The 21,162-nt window shown below is 45.7% G+C and overlaps 1 protein-coding gene across 1 annotated transcript in view; it reads left to right on the plus strand.

Moving 5' to 3' along the window:
• Positions 1-4,821: 4,821 nt before the first annotated feature.
• The window catches only part of LOC128842365 (putative ferric-chelate reductase 1), a 44,921-nt gene continuing 28,580 nt past the window's right edge, over positions 4,822-21,162 (plus strand). The window contains exons 1-2 of the mRNA XM_054038313.1: positions 4,822-4,908; positions 20,994-21,116. The gene's annotated coding sequence lies outside the window, so the exon portion shown is untranslated. The remainder of the gene's footprint in view (positions 4,909-20,993; positions 21,117-21,162) is intronic.

Raw genomic sequence — 21,162 nt, forward strand, 5'->3', positions numbered from 1 at the left:
AAATTTGGCAATTTATAAGCCTTTGAAACTTTTCAGTTCACGTATGCTCAACGGAGACTTGGTTTTAACTGTTAAAATTGCTGTAGATCCTATCCTCACTGAGCGTGCTTGAGCCTTTTACAGCTCCTAGTGCTGACCAGACTGTGCAACCAACATCTGCACAGAATGACCAAGAATGCTTGAGCCTCTCACAGCTCCTAGGGCTGACCTGACTGACATGCATCATCCTCACAGAGCACCTACTGAATCCTGGGAAGGGGATCCAGGTGCAAGCTGAAGGCCCCTCCCCCAGCCTAAAGAGAGAAGCCACTGAACCCAGGGTTCAACTGTATGCGGGGACAACAAATGAATAAACAGGAGCGGGCATGGAGATCATAGGGACATAATAAGGGATCCAGAGGGGGACACTGAGCAGAGAACTCCAGATAGCACCCACTGCTCCTGAAAGGTGTCTAGGGAGCCAGCAGATGCTGCCCAGAGGAACTCTGCCTGGATACGTGACCATCCACACAGAGCAACTGAGCATGCTCTCATCCCATCACAGCTCCCACATGTGACAGGACTGCGCATGTGCCTTGTCTGCAGAGCAACTGAGCATACTTCAACCTAGGCCTATATGGGCAAAGCTGGACTTTCTCTGTAATGACTGCTCCAGGCTGGGGTGGGGTTGGGCATCAGAACTGAGAGCAGGAGCTGGTCTCTCCTGTGCTTTCAATGAACCTTCCCTCCCACTGCAGACACCCATAAGAAGGAGAAAGCCACCTGACTCAAACGTAGAGGAGACAAGAGCCGGACGGGGGAAGGAAAAGAGATTGAGACAAAGGAGTCTGGTGAGGCTGGGACTGGGAGGGACAGAGAAACTGTGTTTAGGAGTTGGAAGGGGAGAATGGTATTGGCTGGGCAAGGAAACTGGGACTGGGATCCTGGAGGGAAGGGAGACTGGGATTGGTTGAGCAAGGAGACTGGGTATGGGAGTCATGAAAGGGAAATCTGGGGCTGGGAGCTGGTGAGGGAAATGGGGGGAGTGGGAGCCAGTTGGTTGGGAGGACCTAGATTGGATGTGGAGCTCCAGGGAGTAGGGAGACTGGGACAGGCTGGACAAGAAGGCTGGAACTAGGATTTAGTGGGAAGGGAATGGGGCTCGGGGAGAGAGACAGACAGATCTCACAAGGAAATGAGGTTTGGGGGCAAAGAGACTGGGACAAGGGAGAGGGATGGAGGAGGAGCCTGAGGACTGGGACTGGGAGCCAGTGGAGGGAGAGAGACAAATCGGCTGAGGGTCTGGGAGGGAGAAACTGGGACTGGCAGGGAAAGGAGACTATTATTGGGTGTGGGGAGGAGGAGAGACTGGGATTCAGGGAGGTGGAGAGATTGGGACTTGGACAGCAAGTCTGTAGTGGGAGACTAGGCCTAGTTGTGTAAGGAGAATGAAACTGGGATGAGAAGCCTGAGGAAAGGAGACTGGGACTCAAGTAGGCAAGGAGCATGGGACTGGGAGAAGGAGCTAGATGTGGGTAAGGGACAGGACTGGGACAGAAACAGGATGGGGAGAAGGGGTCGAGGTTGGGGGAAAGGGGCAAAAGCGTCTGTGCACACAAAAGTACACTATTCTTGATCCCGGAATGGAACCCAAAACTCCTGAGTCTCACCATTCCTCTGCTGTCAGCAATTCTCTGTAAAACACACTGTCACAGCATATGTCTCACCCCCTTCTTTTGTTGGTACACCTGGAGGATTACAACCTACTATTGCTATCAGCTACCCCATTAGCTAAAGCAGCAGAGGTCTGTGCAGTGGCTCTCAAGGTTCTAACCCTGCTGATGAACCATGTGAGTGTCAATATAATGCCACATGATGGAATTTCTGTTTTTTTAGTTTTCTTTTTTAAAAACATAGGAAATTACACGAAAACTAAAGAACATTATTAAGGTTCAAAGTCAAGCTCCGAAAAGTCAGGAAATGCTATAATTAAGGTTGCCCCCCCCCATTGTGCATGTGCATTATGATACAGTCTTTAATTATGTGATCACTGAGGTTTTTTTCCACAGGATCCCTGCCTTATTCAGTATACAGGATAGACCTCCTTTGAGATGAATCAGACTTCTGTAGTGAAGGAGGCTGCTCTCTGTCGGACCCTTACTTCCTTCATTTGTTGCAGAAGTTGGAGGGTGGGTAAGGAAGGAGGCAGGGGATTATAGGAAGAGAAAGGAGGGTCTTATGGTTAAGACAGTAGAAGTTGCCCTGGAGAATCTGATTCGATCTCTGCTTCTGTCACAGAGTTCCTATGTGATGCTGGGCAAGTCACTTAGGCTTGGTCTACACTACCCCCCCCCATTCGAACTAAGGTACGCAACTTCAGCTACGTGAATAACGTAGCTGAAGTCGAAGTACCTTAGTTCGAACTTACCTTGGTCCACACGCGGCAGGCAGGCTCCCCCGTCGACTCCGCGGTACTCCTCTCGCCGAGCTGGAGTACCGCAGTCGACGGCGAGCACTTCCGGGTTCGACTTATCGCGTCCAGACTAGACGCAATAAGTCGAACCCAGAACTTCGATTTCCAGCCGTCGAACTACCTGGTAAGTGTAGCCAAGGCCTGAAATAAACTTTTCATAAGTGGTCACTAATTTGTGTTCATCAGTTTCTGGGTGCCCAACTTGAGACCCTAGGATCTGATTTGTAGGAGTGCTGAGCACTCATAGCTGCAACTGAAGTGAATGGAAATAGTGCTTGAGTATATATAAAGTGCTATTATAATGCTAAGTACTCTGGAAAATCAGGTCCTTGACATCCTAAATTGGGCACCCCAAATTAGTGGTTAATTAATGTTTGTGAATAACTCAGATACCATAATGATGAGTGCCATAGGAAAGCCCATGAGGAAAATTAATAATTTTGTTTTCAGAGCAGGGTTTGAATAGTGTGCAGTAAATAAGGCATAGGGTCACACACTGGACAATGAGGATAAAAGAAAATATTGAATAGCTGCTCATTACGTGAGCATTGCCCATTCTGTGCACTGAATGGGGCAGAGGTCCTGTGGAAGAAATAGCATGTGATTAATGATTGTATCATAATGCCGTGCACGAGGGGCAGAATTAAGGTTACCTAGGCAACGCTAATTTTGGCATTTCCTAATTTTTAAGTGCTTGACTTTACAATATTACTAATATTATTTTAATGGGTATGTGTAATTATCTGGATAGAAAGAAGTCTCTAAAGATATAGGTCTCTTTTAATCTATGTGCCTGGGTCCATAATGTCTATGCTAATACTTTGCAACAGTGAAAGCTTTACAGAATGTGCAGATTATGTCTGGATCATATAACACAGTTGGAATATGAGTGGAAAATTATCTTCTGTGTATATATGTTTGAATATACTGTATACAATCTCTCACTGCATCTAGCAGACTTGGCAGAGGTAATACTGAGGAGGGAAGTTAAGATATAAAACTTGTTAAGCAATTTGTGACCATCTTGCTAAGAAGCTATTGTGTGTGTTCCTTAGCTGTTGTCTTTCAATACTGGTGATTCAAAAAGAAAATATGTTCATATTCAGCCATTATGAAGTGGAGAAGCGTATCCTGTTTTCCTGGTGTCTGATGCCATCATGTGGCCATTTAATGTACAGCATGATTTGTTTGTGTCTTTTCCATAACCTCTTCATAAATAAACTTACTTGTACATAATTCAATTAAATGCACATAATCTTTTAAAAGAAAAAGTAAAAAAGAGAGAGTAAAGAAGTGATTAATAAAGAAAAAAGTGCAAATGAAAAGGAAAGCAGATAAGTGTTATGAAGATTTTAGAGACAAGGGGAATAGGTTTAACTAGCTCGCAGGGTACAGGGAATAGCAGGTGGTCAATAGATTCTACATCTTTTTGAAATGGTCCCACATGAAAAATAATATCAGTCAAGATCATCATTTCAAGACAGTGTAATTTTCTCCATAATTAATGCTGCAATATCTTGTATCCACTAATTTGGGCAAAGAGGATCAGGATTCTTCCAATGACTCAAAAGATTTTTTTCAAAAGAAGGCTGTTAAGGCTGGTTTTCTTATGTAGGTTGGTCTGGGTGAATCATCATCTAAACTCATGCATGTGTTTTAGTGAGAGTGTGACAAAAAAATTAAAGCTAAGATAATTAGGCCTATTAAGAAACTTCAGATCAAAGTGTAGAAGCTTTGTCACCGAACCATAGTATGCATGATAGTGACATGGGTGGAGAGGCAGACATGTAAAGTGCCTCCACATGTAGATCAAGTCCAGGCCTGTAGCCAGCCAGGCATAAATGTGCAGAGAGTAGGGGATGTTGTGGGGAGCTATGGAAGGTACCATCTCTCATGTGGTACTGGTATTAGTGGTAATAGATACCCCTATACATACACTAAACACATGAGAGGAGTTTGCTAGAATAAGGTTAAGGAATTTGTAACCTATTTTTCCCTTTATGCATAGACCTTTACATTACCAATTTATAGTCTAAGTAATATAAAATACAGTAACCTGAGAACAAGGTGTTTACTGGGGGATTCTCATCTTCAGCTCCTAGGGCACTATCATAATACAAATAATAAATACATAATAATAATGGAGATAAGTTCCATTGAAATCATCCAGAATATCTCAAACTTATTTGGTGTATATTTCCATGTATATGAACACATGTCCCTTCAATTAGAACATTCTGTCATAAATCAAAATGACTGGAGATGGTTTCTGAGAAAATTTCCTGTAGATATACCAGGGAGATCTAATATGGGTTGTTAGATCCTAATTAAATGCTAACCAAATAAAATCAGCCTTTCTTTTTTTCCAGCATTGCTCAATGATGTGGTGTAAGTATCCAGATGAAAATACGGAATGTGCTTTCACAGGCAGCAATGCCAGTGAGTTGGAATTACAAGTAAGCTAAATCCCCAGGTTGACTTTTGTCTATGCCTCTGGTCATTTTGTATTTATATAAACTGGCTGTATGTGTATTGAGCAGGTACAGGACTGAAACACCAGTGTGGTTGTATAAACACCCTGATTGGCAGGAGTCCCAGAATATCGGGAAGACCACTCCTTTTACAAACTGGACACTATCAAATTAGGCCTGAATAAAGACTGAGATTGGATGGGTCACTACAAAAACTAATTTCCCCCTGCTGATACTCACACCTTCTTGTCAACTGTTTGAAATGGGCCACCTTGCTTACAGTGGCCTCATTAGCACTACAAAAGTGATTTTTCCTCCCTTGGTATTCACCCCTTCTTGTCAACTGTCGAGAGTAGCCCACTTCCACCTTAACTGAATTGGCTTGTTAGCACTGACCCTCCACTTGGTAAGACAACTCCCATCTTTTCATATGCTGTGTATTTATACCTGCCTACTGTATTTTCCACTCCATGCATCTGATGAAGTGGGTTTTAGCCCACAAAAGCTTATGCCCAAATAAATTTGTTAGTCTCTAAGGTGCAACAAGGATTCCTCGTTGTTTTTGCTGTTACAGACTAACACGGCTACCACTCTGAAACCTATATTATACTGCTCAGCCACTAGATGGCACTGTATAAAATACTTTATTTAAATGAACCTCAGCTATACCTGGCAGAGCATTAAAGTATCGTATGACAAACACATCTGAGGTCTATACCATATCTGGTACAGGAGCATGACAGTCGCCACTTGATAGGATCATCTAATAGTCAATCCTGTAATAAGCAGATGAAGTTCCTTAGAGTCTCACTTCACATCTGGGATAGCTGCTGTCTCCATTAGATTATACTTGCTACAAATAGTCCAGACTAGTTGGATAAAATGGGGTGTATAACCACCCAAATCATAACATATCTGAGAGACACAAATGGTACAAATGAAATTAGAATACCTTGAGTTTTTATAGTGCTTACATTTGGAGTCCAGGTCACCCAGGCTTGGCTCACCTAAATCAACATTCTTTTTATTGTACCATTGGTAGCCCTTAATTCCTGCAGTGAATTATTTGAAGCAAGTCCTGTTCTGTATCTTACCTCTGACTATATGATCCAGTTAGCTGGGGAAAGCGAACCAATGATCTGAGCTACAACAGGCCATTCTGGTTTGTTATTTTGACCAGTAAAGCTGCAGGCTCAGTAGATACCTTTGAATCAAGAGTGGTTAAATCCTGTATATCAGTGGCTCTCAAACTTTTTTACTGGTGACCCCTTTCACATAGCAAGTCTCTGAGTGCACCCCCTCCCCTTAAATATTAAAAACACTTTTTTATATATTTAACACTATTATAAATGCTGGAGGCAAAGTGAGGTTTGAGGTGAAGATTGACAGCTCGTGAGCCCCCATGGAATAACCTTGCAACCCCCTGAGGGGTCCTAACTCCCAGTTTGAGAACCCCTGCTGTATATGACTTAGCCATTCCATTGTTTCATCACAGGACCACAGAAATAGCCTATTGTATAAAGATACCCTGTCCCTCTTTGTCTAGGTCTTCACTGCATGCTAACCAGGGGTAAACTAACCCCTACCATGAGACCACTTTGTCAATATCAGCACACTGCCATCATGTTTGGCATTTGTACTGGCCTTGCATCTGGCTGTAACAAGCAATACAGCTTTCTAGACGTGTATCCTGTGATTCACAGTGCAACAACGCACTACATCGCTCGATGCTCATCGCTGATGACTGTTGTGGGTCATCTTGTCTGCCCACACTGGGGACTGTGGGAGGAAATGAACTAGGCCCAGGAAATTCATTTCCTGGCAGGACCCACTCTGGCAGGGTGATGCATTGTTATGTGCCGAAGGTATGGTGCCCACTCTCCCTAATAATTGGGACTAACAGCTGCTGCTTTTCAGGGAGACAGTGTTTATTTGGCATGCCTCTGCAGACACTGCTTCCAAGAGATGGTGGCAGGTGTTTCAAAGGTGGCATTTAGCCTGCAAAAGATGGAGGCAGTGGCTTACAGTTACAAGCAGAATCACAACAACAGACTGGGATCATGTGGACATGGATGCATGGAATGAGCTGATGCTATTTTGCACCAAGATTCTGGTATCATCCCTGGCCAGGTGGGTGCACATTGATATATGGACTTCTTACAAGGCATTCTGGAAATGAGTGAAACTGAAGAAACTGCAGGCAGGCAAGCAGTGTGGGATCAAGGATGCTGAGCAGAGGCATATGAAAGTAGACTGTTTCCGGTCAGGGGTCAAAGCACAGGTAGATTTCAAGATAGTACACAGGAATGGTTGCCCAGGCACTTGTTGAAGGGAGTGGAAGACCATCATCAATTGCCATGACTAGCTGTGGCTGTACATTTTCACTGGAATCTCATGAGTTAGAAATACACAGGATACGCTATCTCAGTGTCTGCCTTAGGGCTGCTTTTCCATATGGCACAGATAGAGGCATGTGGATGTATGAATGAATAATATGTTATGGGGAAAACCCATTGTTGAACATAAGTTAAGTCTGAAGTGAAGATAAAGCCTTTGTCTAAGAAGGCTTTTAAGTTTCTGATCACTATAGACCAGAGGTGGGCAATCTGTGGCCCATCAGGGTAATCCACTGGCAGGCCACCAGACAGTTTGTTTACATTTGCACGGCCGCCCGCAGCTCCCAGTGGCTGCGGTTTGCTGTTCCTGGCCAAAGGGAGCTGCGGGAAGTGGCAGCCAGCACATCCCTGCGGCCTGTACCACAAATGTAAACTGCAGGTGGCCATGCAAATGTAAACAAACTGTCTGGTAGCCTGCCAGCAGATTACCCTGATGGGCTGCATGCGGCTAGTGGGCCACAGGTTGCCCACCACTACTATAGACCAGTGGTTCTCAAAGCCGGTCCACCACTTGTTCAGGGAAAGCCCCTGCTGGGCCGGGCCGGTTTGTTTACCTGCTGCGTCTGCAGGTTTGGCCGATCGCAGCTCCCACTGGCCACAGTTCATCGCTCCAGGCCAATGGGGGCGGCGGGAAGCGGCGCGGCCCGAGGAATGTGTTGGACGCTGCTTCCCACCGCCCACATTGGCCTGGAGCAGCGAACCGCGGCCAGTGGGAGCCGCGATTGGCCGAACCTGCAGACGCGGAAGGTAAACAAACTGGCCCGGCCCGTCAGGGGCTTTCCCTGAACAAGTGGCGGACCGGCTTTGAGAACCACTGCTATAGTCTACTACATTGCTTCATATGCCTTCATATTGTGATGAAGGCTTATGAAGCAAAATCAGAAATTATATCAGTAGTCACATACTAGTTAAAGTATGATTAAACTTGTTGAATTTGCTCATGACCTGGATAATGAGGCAGGTGGCTATGACAGAGGTTCCATCTTAGACTTAGCATTTTACCAGAATCCACATCAGACTCAGTTATTACAAACAGAAAACTGTTTGCCAAAGTCTTAGGAGCTGTGGTGAGGCGATTGCCCCACCCCCAGAGAGGGTGGGCTGCAGCAGGCCTAGGCGCCTGCGCAGACGCACAACCAATCAGGGAAGGGCTTACAGAGAGCCAATCAGAGGACAGATTGGGGCCAGCCAATCAGGGCCCGGCTTAGCCATATAAAAGACTGCCCAGAGCAGGAGCAGTCAGGCTGTCCCAGGCCTTCAGAGGGGAAGGTCTGTCTCCAGAGCTGGGAGGCCAGCACCACGGACAGCGCAGTGCAGGCCAGCTCGGGAGAGTGGGAGAAGGCCCTACTCCATAGCCTGCCAGGTGGCAGGCCTGGGAGGAGGAGGCCTAGCGTAGAGAAGGGCTGTTGGGGAAGCGGTCCAGAGGGATAGAAGAAGGAAGATAGGAGAAGGAAGACAGCGAGACTGTCACCCGAGGGCCTCTGGACTGGGACTCAGAGTAGTGTGCGGGCCTGAGGTCCCCCCCCCCCCTTTGTTTGCGGTGCTGCCCTACGCACAGCCACCGGCCGCAGGGAGCGGCCGGCCCGAACTACGCCAGGTCCTAGACTGTAAGGATCAGACTTGAAGGTGTGGGGCTGCTGTTTAACCCCCCCCCCCCCCTGGAAGGGGGTGTGAATGGACAAAGGGACACTGTCGGAGGACAGTGTTCCAGAAGAGGACGCCGAACGTTGGGAGCAACGTGAGTCCGTGCACCCCACAAAGGCGAGACGACAGGCGGGACGCCACCCAAAGAGGGCGCTCTACTGGCTCAAACTAATTCCCCGAGACGACCGGGAGGAGGCTCCACAGCGGTGAGCTACTGACCCTGTCACAGGATCCAAGAGCTCCATATGTGTTACATCCATCAGCCTTCTGATCACTATCCCACGGAGACTATTCCTATGTCCACAGGAAAGGTTCTCAGTGTTAGTACTATATTGGTAGCCACTGGAGGCAGTGGATAGTGACCTGTACCATATAATGGGTATACCCTTTTGTAACCTTGGCTTGTAACCTTGGTTATACAAATGGAGAGAAATAGAAAAAATCAATCATTTATCAACACTTCTGTCTCACAGCTTTATTACAAATGTAATTTCTGCCTCCATCAGTCTTGAATGATTGTGGACACACCCTTTCTCTGCTTCAGTTTTATGAACCTCTTCTGCAATAGTTTCCCTCTTCAATGAGGCCATGGAGGGAATAACCTTCTTCTGAATCTCTAGTAACATATTCCTCACTTCAGCATGGATTGTGATACCCTGCAGCCAGAGTAATCTTTCCACTTGGATCAACTGAAAAGCTGAAAAGAAAATAACTCAGAAGGGCTGTCAATGTGCCATTCTGATCCTGCCACTTCTCAGCAGTTGTTTATTCACAACCAAGGAATGCACAGCCTCTGCTACTGCTGGACAGAATCCATTACACTCAAAGAGTCCCATACAAAGTAAAATGCTGATGTGGGTATTAATCCATTTCCTCCTCTGTCTCGCTTCCCAGGTGCACCAGGCAGCTTTGTATTTAATGAGGAAACATGCGTTCCAAAACCTCTAAATGCCTGCTTCCAATTTTAGTATCTTGTTGTGATGAAGGCATATGAAGCAGAATCAGTTTGTGCAGCTGGATTTGCAAAATGACCAAACTTTCTACAAAAGAAACAGAAGTTGGCATTCTTCTGAGTGCTTGTGTTGTTCCCTTCTTGAGTGTCATGCTGATCACAAGGACTGCAGACAAGTCTAGTTGCCAAACTTTACATTAGGATGTTAAGGGAGAATCAGACAGATTTGTACAAGATTTCTCTCTATCTGTATAGAGAGACCTTGAAGAGAGGACATTTTTATTCTTTTGTACTTGTTCCTGATCCCAAGAGGATAACCATAGTCAAATGGAAGATACTGTACAAAAACAATGTTTATATTTACACAAATATTGTATCAGTTGCTCTCCAATTAGAGGGCAGTAAGACTATGAAACAAGAAAGCTGTACTGACCTGCGGAAAATGACAGAGCAACCCCCGAGGAGCAGTTTTCTATTCCTAATTATAATTACAATTTAAATGATTGCATATGTATACACTATAGAAAGAAAAAAGCATATGTAATCCAGCCTTGAAGTCTGGCTGCAGCCTTCTCCTTTTTCTTTTCTGGGGTATGAGTCCTGGGTTCACCTATAAGGGCACCAGATCCCTCCATGCAAGGAAACCCCTTCTAGTGCAGACAGCACAGAGGTTCTGTCCCTTGTGTAAATATTCTCATACAGAGGAGTGTCAGTGAGAGCACACAACCATAAAATAGCTATCACAATTCCCCAAGTAACAAAACTGTACCTGGCCATTATTAAGTATGGGGCACTCAGGATAAGGGACAATGGAAACCAGGGATCAGGATAATAAAAGACAAAAACAACAATATATAAACTGTATCCCTCCAAATGTTCACAGCCAGTACACACCACCCTGCGCTCTCTCCCAGCACCTGCCTAGGCGAACAGTGAGTTTAGGCACAGTCTTTGCTGGGCGGTGCAGTGCTGAAGTCAGAGAATGGCTTAAAACACAATATCAAAATAAACAAACAAGGGTGTTCTTAAAGTATTCACACTAAGGGTATGTCTACACTATGAGAGTAGTTCGATTTTACTTAAAGCGATATTACAAAGTCAAACGTGTGTATCCACACTAAGGCCAGTAATTCAACTTTGTGAGTCCACACTAATGGGGCAAGCATCGACATTGGAAGCAGCACACTATGGGCAGCTATCCCACAGTTCCCGCAGTCCCCGCTGCCCATTGGAATTCTGGGTCGAGCCCCCAATGCCTGCTGGGGCAAAAAATGTGTCGAGGGTGGTTTTGGGTAACTGTCGTCATTCAACCGTCACTCCCGCCCTCCCTCCGTGAAAGCGCCGGCGGGCAATCAGTTCACGCACTTTTCTGGTGATTGACAGCGCGGATGCCACAGCACTGCGAGCATGGAGCTCGCTGCGATCATCGCTGCAGTTATGGCCGTTGTCAACACCTAGCACCTTATCATGCACCATTTTCAGAGGCAGATACTGAGAAATCGGGCGAGGAGGCTACGGCAGCGCGGTGAGGACATTAAGTCTGAGAGGGGCACAGACCTCTCACAAAGCACGGGACCCCACGCCATGAACATCATGGTGGCAATGGGTCATGTTGATTCTGTGGAATGGCGATTCTGGGCCCGGGAAACAAGCACAGACTGGTGGGACCGCATAGTGCTGCAGGTCTGGGATGAATCACAGTGGCTGCGAAACTTTCGGATGCGTAAGAGAACTTTCCTGGAACTTTGTGAGTTGCTGTCCCTTGCCCTGAAGCACAAGGACACCTGGATGCGAGCAGCCCTGACTGTCCAGAAGCGAGTGGCCATAGCCCTCTGGAAGCTTGCAACGCCAGACAGCTACCGGTCAGTCACGAACCAATTTGGAGTGGGCAAATCTACCGTGGGGGTTGCTGTGATGCAAGTAGCCAACGCAATCGTTGAGCTACTGCTCTCAAAGGTAGTGACCCTGGGAAACGTGCAGGTGATCATAGATGGCTTTGCTGCGATGGGATTCCCAAACTGCGGTGGGGCTATAGATGGAACTCACATCCCTATCCTGGGACCGGACCACCAGGCCAGCGAGTACATTAACCGAAAGGGGTACTTTTCAATGGTGCTGCAAGCACTGGTGGACCATAGGGGACATTTTACCAACATCAACGTCGGATGGCCGGGCAAGGTTCATGATAATCGCGTTTTCAGGAACTCTGGTCTGTTGAAGGTATTTACTTCCTGGACCACAAAATAACTGTTGGGGATGTGGAGATGCCTATAGTGATCCTCGGTGACCCAGCCTACCTGCTAATGCCCTGGCTCATGAAGCCCTATACAGGCACCCTGGACAGTGAAAAAGAACTCTTCAACTACCGGCTGAGCGAGTGCAGAATGGTGGTGGAGTGTGCTTTTGGACATCTGAATGGGAGATGGAGAAGCTTACTGACTCACTCTGATCTCAGCGAAACCAATATCCCCATTGTTTATTGCAGCTTGCTGTGTGCTCCACAATCTCTGTGAGTGCAAGGGGAAGACGTTTATGGTGGGGTGGGAGGTTGAGGCAAATCGCCTGGCTGCTGATTACGCCCAGCCAGACAGCCAGGCGATTAGAAGAGCCCAGCGGGACGCACTGTGCATCAGGGAAGCTTTGAAAGATAGGTTCCAGAGTGAGCAGGGTAACCTGTGACTATTAGGTTTGTTTAAACAGAAGCTGAACCTGCCCCCATTTCTTTACCCAGTTAATGTTGACTATCCTCTCCAGTTACCAACCCCTTCCCCCCCTTCCAACACACCTTTAAAAATAAAATAAATGAAACTTTGTTCATTAACACCATTTTCTTTATTAAGGATTTCGTGGTAAAGTGTTGAAACTGGGACGCAGACTGTGGTGGGGAGCGGGTGTAGTGATGGAAAGGACGCTTCTAAACTCGAGGAATGACAGGCTCCTGCTCCTAGAGCGGTCCGCAGTGGTGGACTGGTTCTTTCAACGGAGCCTGCCACCCCTCCTTTTCGGGACTCTGTGTGTGGGGGCTATGTGACTTTGTGGCGGGGGAGGGCAGTTACAGATCCCCTGCTGTGTGGCTCGGTCATCCAGGCTAAGGACTGCTGCATAAGATCTGTAACCGCCCTCCCCCACCACAAACTCACATAGCCCCTCCCCCCACAGAACATGAAAACCACCTCCCAGACTGACCAGGGTGTCTAGTGACTGCAATGTGTGTGTGACCTTCTGCTGAACCTGCCCCCGTGTCTGTACCCTGGTAAAGGTGACTGTCCTCTCCAATTACCAATCCCCTTCCCCCCCTTCAAACACACTCTCCTCTAAAAGAACATGATGGAAACAGTAATTAACAGAAATGTATTTTTTATTAACAACTACACAGTTAGGGGATGAAACTGGGACGGGGGCTTGGGTGAGGTGCTTTTGGAGTGAAGGAAAGGACTTACCAAATCTTTGGGAATGAGAGCCTGCTTGAGCCTTGAGCAGTCTGCAGGGGTGGAGTGACTGTTTTCATGGCCCCTGCTGCCTCTCCTTCTTGGGACTTTGGGTGAGGGGGGGGATGGGACTTTGTGGCGGGGGAGGGAGGTTAGAGATAGAATGCAGCGGGGCTCTGTCCTCCTTCTTCCGGTCCTGCAGAACATCTACAAGGTGCCGGAGCGTGTCCGTTTGCTCCCTCATTAGTCCAAGCAGCGTTTGAGTTGCCTGCTGGTCTTCCTGCTGCCACCTGTCCTCCCGTTCACTATGTGATCGCTGGAATTGCGACATGTTCTCTCTCCACTGGGTCTGCTGTGCCGCCTCAGCTCAGGAGCAGCCCATAAGTTCTGAGAACATCTCGTCCCGTGTCCTTCTCTTTTGTCGCCTGATCTGCACCAGCCTCTGGGAGGGGGATGCCGGGGTAGCTCGGGAGACACTCGCAGCTGTGGGATGGGAAAAAGGGAGTGAATTCCTCACAAAGATACAGTTTTGCGAACAATGAATATAGTCTTTCTCTGCGAACAAGACCATGCACAGTACCTATCACATGCGCACTCAGTACAAGGTCGAATTTGCGGCCTTCCCATTGAGTGCCTGGGGTCTTGCTGTACAGATCACACAAGCGGGGCTGGACAACAGAATTCGGCTAGCAGGTGGACATGGTAAGCCGTAGACTTTTGGCTACTTAAAGCTTAATTTATAGCAGTGCCCTCCTTTCACATTCCAAGCAATGCTCCTAGCGTTGGCCAGTTACTGCTGCTGGCAATCCGGCCAGCATGAACTCTGCCCCTGTCCCACCCCCCTCGCGGCTGTCCCGGGAAAGATCCCTGCATGCTGCCCCTGTCCCGCCTCCACCGCGTGGCTGTAAACCGCCGGTTACAGTTATGTAAAGGAACAGGCAATACTAACATTCCCCTAATTCAAAGCAGGTCACCATGAGTGATATCACTTTGATGAGGATTTTGGAGACAGAGAAAGACCGCATGCTGTGTGAATGCCAGCAAACACCAGGGCCGTATGCCACCATGCTTTGCGAGGCAATGATCCCAGAGTACTTGCTGCTAGCATGGCACGGAAAAGTTTCCTACCATGGAGGACACAATAAGGCCGCTCTCCCCAGGAACCTGATGCAAAGGCTTTCACAATACCTCCAGGAGAGCTTTGTGGAGATGTCCCAGGAGGATTTCTGCTCTATCCCCGGACATATTGACAGAATTTTCCAGTAGCTGCACTGGCAAGGACTAAAAACTAAAGCGCCTAGGGCAAACTAATCATGAAAAACCCATTGTTAAGATACCATTCCTATTCTGTTCAAAATAAATGTTTAAAACACTTACCTACTGATGTTTCCCCTGATTCACGGTCCGGGTTACCGCCTTGGGAGGGTTGGTAGGGGATCTCCGAGAGGGTGATGAAGAGATCCTGGCTGTCGGGGAAATCAGCGTTGAAAGCGCTGTCGACTGCCTCGTCCTCCTCATCTCCTTCCTCATCTTCCCCGTCCGCGAACATCTCCGAGGAAGCGGCCGTCGACAATACTCCATCGTCAGAGTCCATGGACAGTAGTGGGATAGTAGTGGTGGCCACACCTAGAATGGAATGCAGTGCCTTGTAGAAACGGCATGTCTGGGGCTGGGATCCGGAGTGTCTGTTTGACTCTTTGGTCTTCTGGTACCCTTGTCTCAGCCCCTTGATTTTCACGTGGCACTGCGTTGCATCCTGGCTGTATCCTCTCTCCGTCATGGCTTTTGAGATCTTCTCGTAGACCTTTGCATTCTGTTTTTTCGATCGCAGCTCCGAAAGCACGGACTCATCGCCCCACACAGCAATCAGATCCAAGACTTCCCTATCAGTTTATGCTGGGACCCTCTTTCTATTCTGCGATTGCATGGTCACCTCTCCTGGAGAGCTCGGCATCGTTGCCAGTGCTGCTGAGCTCGCCACGATGTCCAAACAGGAAATGAGATTCAAACTGGCCAGACAGGAAAAGGAATTCAAATTTTCCCAGGGCTTTTCCTGTGTGGCTGGTGGCTGGTCAGAGCATCCGAGCTCGGACTGCTGTCCAGAGCGTCAACAGAGAGGTGCACTGAGGGATAGCTCCCGGAGCTATTAGCGTCGAATTCCATCCACACCTACCCTAATTCGACATGGCCATGTCAAATTTAGCGCTACTCCCCTCGTCGGGGAGGAATACAGAAATCGATTTAAAGAGACCTCTATGTCGAAATAAATAGCTTCGTTGTGTGGACGGGTGCACGGTTAATTCGAGTTAACGCTGCTAAATTCGACATAACTTCCTAGTGTAGACCAGGCCTAAGAATCGTAAGAGTGTCTTTGTGGTTCTCTGGTCTGGATTCAAATGTGGAGTTAGGCTACCAAGAGGCAGCCTAACTATGACTCTCTCCTCAGGCTCCTGGGTTTCTGGTCTCTGCTGAGATGACACTGTCCAATGTCCCAGAAATCCCCAAAGGGCTCATAGTCTTCCTTTGGGTAGGAGTGTGGATAACAGAAGGGTTCTCCCTAGCTGTGATGATCCTCTCTCTGCTACACTCCATCTCCAAACAAAAGCCAAAACTGAAAGCAAAACCAAACCCGTTGTCTCTGAGTTCTAGCTTATGCTTGGGTCTGGTTGTGTTGCTAGCAACTTCCATCTCTGCCCTGGAGCCTAAAATAATCTGAGAAGTGGAGTCCTGAGCCTCTGTCGCCTTTGCTTCTGGAGTCCAGGGGCTAGTCTCCCTGAGGCTTAGTGTGGTAATACAAGAGCATCTCCTCTAAAGCAGTGCTTCTCAAAGTCGGGCCAAAGGGAGCTGCGGGAAGTGGCAGCCAGCACATCCCTGCGGCCTGTACCACAAATGTAAACTGCAGGTGGCCATGCAAATGTAAACAAACTGTCTGGTAGCCTGCCAGCAGATTACCCTGATGGGCTGCATGCGGCTAGTGGGCCACAGGTTGCCCACCACTACTATAGACCAGTGGTTCTCAAAGCCGGTCCGCCACTTGTTCAGGGAAAGCCCCTGGTGGTCCGGGCCGGTTTGTTTACCTGCTGCATCCGCAGGTTTGGCCAATCGCGGCTCCCACTGGCCGTGGTTCACCGCTCTAGGCCAATGGGGGCTGCAGGAAGCGGCGCAGGCCAAGGGATGTGCTGGCCGCCCTTCCTGCAGCCCCCATTGGCCTGGAGTGGTGAACCGTGGCAAGTGGGAGCCGCAATTGCCCGAACCTGTGGACGTGGCATGTAAACAAACTGGCCCGGACCGCCAGGGGCTTTCCCTGAACAAGCAGCGGCCCGGCTTTGAGAAGCACTGCTCTAAAGTGGTTACACATAATTAATCCAGGACACCTGGTTTCTAGACCCTGAACCACCACTAACTGCTGTGTGTTCTTGGACTAAAATGTTGAAATGTCTACTTATTTTAGGTGCCTCAATTTTTAGGGGCACAGACTGAGATGCTTAGAACCTGATTTTAAGAGATGCTGAGAACTTGTGACTCCCATTAACTTCTGTTCGAGTGCTTTGTGCTAAGTGATTCTGAAAATTGGATTCTAGGTACCTCAAACTGGGACCCTAAATACTGATGTGCTCAGAATTAGTTAGTGGGCACGTTTAAACTTCAGTTGTAGTCTCTTTGCCCCAGTTTCACCATCTGTGAAATGGGCAAAATAATACGTATCTACCTCACTAGGGTGTTGTGAAAATTAATTCACTAATATTTTCAAAGCATTTTGAACTGTTTGGGAAAATTGGCTTGGGAGAGGTTCTGTCTGGGAAACCTAGGCTAGTGGAGAGGAGACAGGTAGGGAGAAGTAAGGTAGTGTGAAACAGCTCCTTCATAGAGAAGAACAAGCGGGTAGAGCGGGAGAGGGAAAAGTTAACAAGAAAGGTAAGAACCTGATGTGATGAAAGCTTGTATTTTTGATGGGTCATTCAGTTCAGATGGGAGCTTGTTGTCTCCAATGCGTATATTATTCCTTAAACTGATTAAACAGTGTCAAGTCATAGGTTCAAGTATCAGGGGGTAGCCGTGTTAGTCTGTATCTACAAAAAGTCATAGGTTGTTATAACTGCAACATATTTGTCGTATTACAAGTAAGTGACACTTCCTGCAGCCTCAGGATCCAGCTGTGGGCCTTTTCTAGTACATACCCTGTGGGGGTATATTTCCAAGATATAACTCTTACACTCTTTTCTGGCTTTGACTGCATATTGTGCAGAAATATTAAATTTAAAAATGATTTGCCTCTTACAGCATAAGAATCTTGTTCATGGAAACATTTTCACTAGGACTGTGCACCTGTTCGTGTATTTTGGAAATGGGATCAACAAGCTTGAAAAGCTGCAGAATCCCTGGAGAAAGATTAAGGGTTGCTGTTTTAGGGGGAGCATATGCACCTGTTCTCACTTATTATTATTGGTTCCTTCTTTTTTGTGTGTGTAATAATATTTGCCAAACTGTTATAAAACAGTCACTAACAGCTATTGAAATCAGAGGAGCTGAACAAGTGAGCAACAACAAAATGTCATCCCCTCCTTTTGCCCAGTTTAACATGGAGGGACAAATGGATTTACTTTTCCAATGTCTAACTACTGTTATCAGCAAAATGTACACTAAAGTGGCACCAAGGGTTACATTTCAAAGCTGAGCCTCCCTCTGTGAAGATGAAAATCAGGTAATTAGCTGTATCTTTTATAATTCCAGCCCATCGTTCAGAGGCACAGATCTTCATACTGTAATGAGATCTGCACAAGCCGACTGCTGAGACCTTAATTCCAACTGAGTTCTCCTAACTTGGCTATATTTTAAGTGGTTTACAAATAACAGTAACAAGCAAAGTGGTTGTAAATTAGAACAGAGAAATGGATTGGGCACTTTTCAATTCAGATTTACCTTATTTTGGTGGATTTTGTGACTCATAATTTTATCAAAAAGACTGTATTTTTAGGTTTACTTATGAGTGGAAAGTGGACATGAAGTAACCTTATTTGCTACTGACCTGGAACAAACACTCCTATATTTTGATTTTGTATGGTATTTCTTTAGATACTACACAATAAGGACCTGCTTATGCAATGACTTCACTGAGGAAGATCACTGCAGGATCGGGGCCTTAAACACTAACAATTTGATGGCTTATGGAATCGATATTTCATTATTATTTTGCACCGTAAACCTACCTTGGAATATGTTTTTATAGATCATCTCTAAAATGCATCATAGTATTGAAGTTGGTTGGTGGTCGACGTAATCTAGGAAAAGTGGGACTAGAGAGAAATTATATGATACTAAGCAAGTCTCCTATATTTCAGTAGATAGTTATATTTTTCTAACTAGCATTAATTATAACTGAATGCCAATGAGGTCATAAAAATTGTTCCAGTTTACTAGTAAATAAACCGCTGAGTGGATTAACTGCACATCATGTCAAAACATAATGTAAATATAATATTGCTATTGTGCATCATCATAAGTGAAATTCACTCCTGTGCAGAGGCCAGCAATGCATTAGGGGAGTTAGGAAGGGATATAGTAACTCAGATCAGTATCTTTATTAAAGTCCTGACTTTTCATTGAGAGCACGCTAGGGAAATCATAATGTTATGTCATTATGCTCAGTTTAAATTCCCACACATAAAAAATATCTTTAATTTACAGTTGAGTTTGCATAAGTGCATTTCCTAATAAAGCAACATCTAAAACTCCAGGAAGTCAAAGTCACCATTTAAGACAAGATACCCCTCCATACGAGCCCCAAATACCACATCAAGATATTTAAACACTCTCAGACTCTTCGTTCCACAACAAACTCCCCTTCAATTTTAACATATAACCAGCTAAATATAGATATACAGTTTTCCCCAGCACTCAAACACCCAATATGAACATTTGATTAATGTAATTCATTGGAAGACTTATACTCTCTCTTAAAGTCTGTGGGCTGAGACTTCAGCTGTGCTGAACTATGCTCCCTATATTGACTGGTCTAGAAAAGAGGATAAGAGCTTGTTATCTCATGGCCCTATGTTGTTATCTCAGTGAGTGGGGCAGAAACTATGGAAACCTTAATAAAACAAAAAACTTCTCTCTTTGCAGTAAATAGGAGAGGCTCTACAGGGCTGAAAAGGGACATACTTACTGCTTCTGAATATCTTTTGAGTTTTTATGAATATTCGCGGTGGCTTCTTTCCCCTCCCCTCCTTTTTTTTAAAGATACTGTGGTTTCTGAGCAATAAAAGATTTAGTCAAAACATGAGGGACATTAAAGTTGTGACAGAAGATGTCTGCATAAATACTTAGGGTCCCCTGACAGTCTTATGCAAGCAGACTTCCAATTAAAGACAGTACATATTTGCTTTGCTGGTAATAAAAGCTGCAATCTGGCAAACATGCACACCCAGGACTAACTTAACACTTCTGAGTAGTAGTCTCATTGAAGTCAATGAGATTTCTCACAGACATAATGGTTTGCAGGAAGGATCGTTGTATAGCCACAGAGGGCCAGATCCTCATTGATTTCAATGGGAGTTAAGTGCCTAGATGCCATTGAGGATCTGGGCCAGAGCCTCAATGAAGTTAACAGGGCACCTCACAGGTACAAAGGTCTGATTGTATCTTGAGAGCATTACTAGGTAACTTTTAACATTTCAAGTTTGCAAAACAAAATATGCATATTGATTGCACTGGATCCTGCAAGGTTGACTCCTACAAAGCCCCATTGACTTGATTGGGGGGTCTGTTTAGGGGTGTAGCTGCATAGGGCAACTTGCAAGATCAGTCTTAAGTTTTACACAAATCATTTTAATTTGCCTTTCAATGGAAGCAACTGGGGGAAGTTCTTATATAATGATAGCAAGACAATGTCCTTAATTACATTATTAACAATTATTAGAAATAGTGCCCCCACCAATAAATTATTCTAAAATATCCTCAGATGTTTTCATTTGGAGGCAAATATAGCTCTCCTGCTTCTATAACTTTTTAAGATTTCCCTGCAATTTGCTTTAACACATCTTATTATTAATGAAAATTAAAATAAAAAATGCATATTAATGAAATATGAATTTGATCTTTTAGGACCCAATCCCAAAATGAACATGCAGGCAGAGGCATGTGCACACATAAAGCTCCTCAGAAATTAATACAGCTATTCATGGAAATAGGTCTGCTTGCCTAGAGCTCATTACATGATTAGGACTTTAGCTTTCAGATCCTCAGATTGATTTCAATGGGAGTTAGGCACTAATTAATACCTGTGAGGATCTGGGGCCTTAGTTCTCAATTCTGCAAACATGCATTTGTTTAACTTTATTTCTCTGAATGGTCCCATTGAAATCAATGGGCTACATTCAGTAGTGAAGTTAAGTGTGTGCATAACTATATGCATTCATTGTTGTAGCCTGCCAAAATTCTTCTTGCCTATTTGCCTAAGAAGAGTGTTTTTTCCCCCAGAGTGAGTAAAATATCATGTATTTTTCATTAGGGTAAAGGGAAGTAAAGTAGACTTTATATGTGGTGTGGTAAATTTTTATGACAATTTATTAAGACAGGTATTTCTAAGAGTTAATTTAAAGCATTACTATTTTTTCCCTTTTTTCCTAACCTCCTGCTTGCTTTAACAAGCTTTCCCTAGGATCTGTTCGCTTCTGATTAAAAAGCTGTTTGGCTCCACCCCTCTGCTGAAGTATGATACAACTTGTCAGAAAGCAGGAAGTCTGGCTAGAGCATTCTGCATGATTTGATAAGGTAAGCGTGATGTTAAGATTCTCTTGGTAGCCAAAATGCTTTGAAA

The sequence above is a fragment of the Malaclemys terrapin genome, chromosome 8 (assembly GCF_027887155.1).
Source record: "Malaclemys terrapin pileata isolate rMalTer1 chromosome 8, rMalTer1.hap1, whole genome shotgun sequence".
NCBI classification, from domain to species: Eukaryota; Metazoa; Chordata; order Testudines; family Emydidae; genus Malaclemys; species Malaclemys terrapin.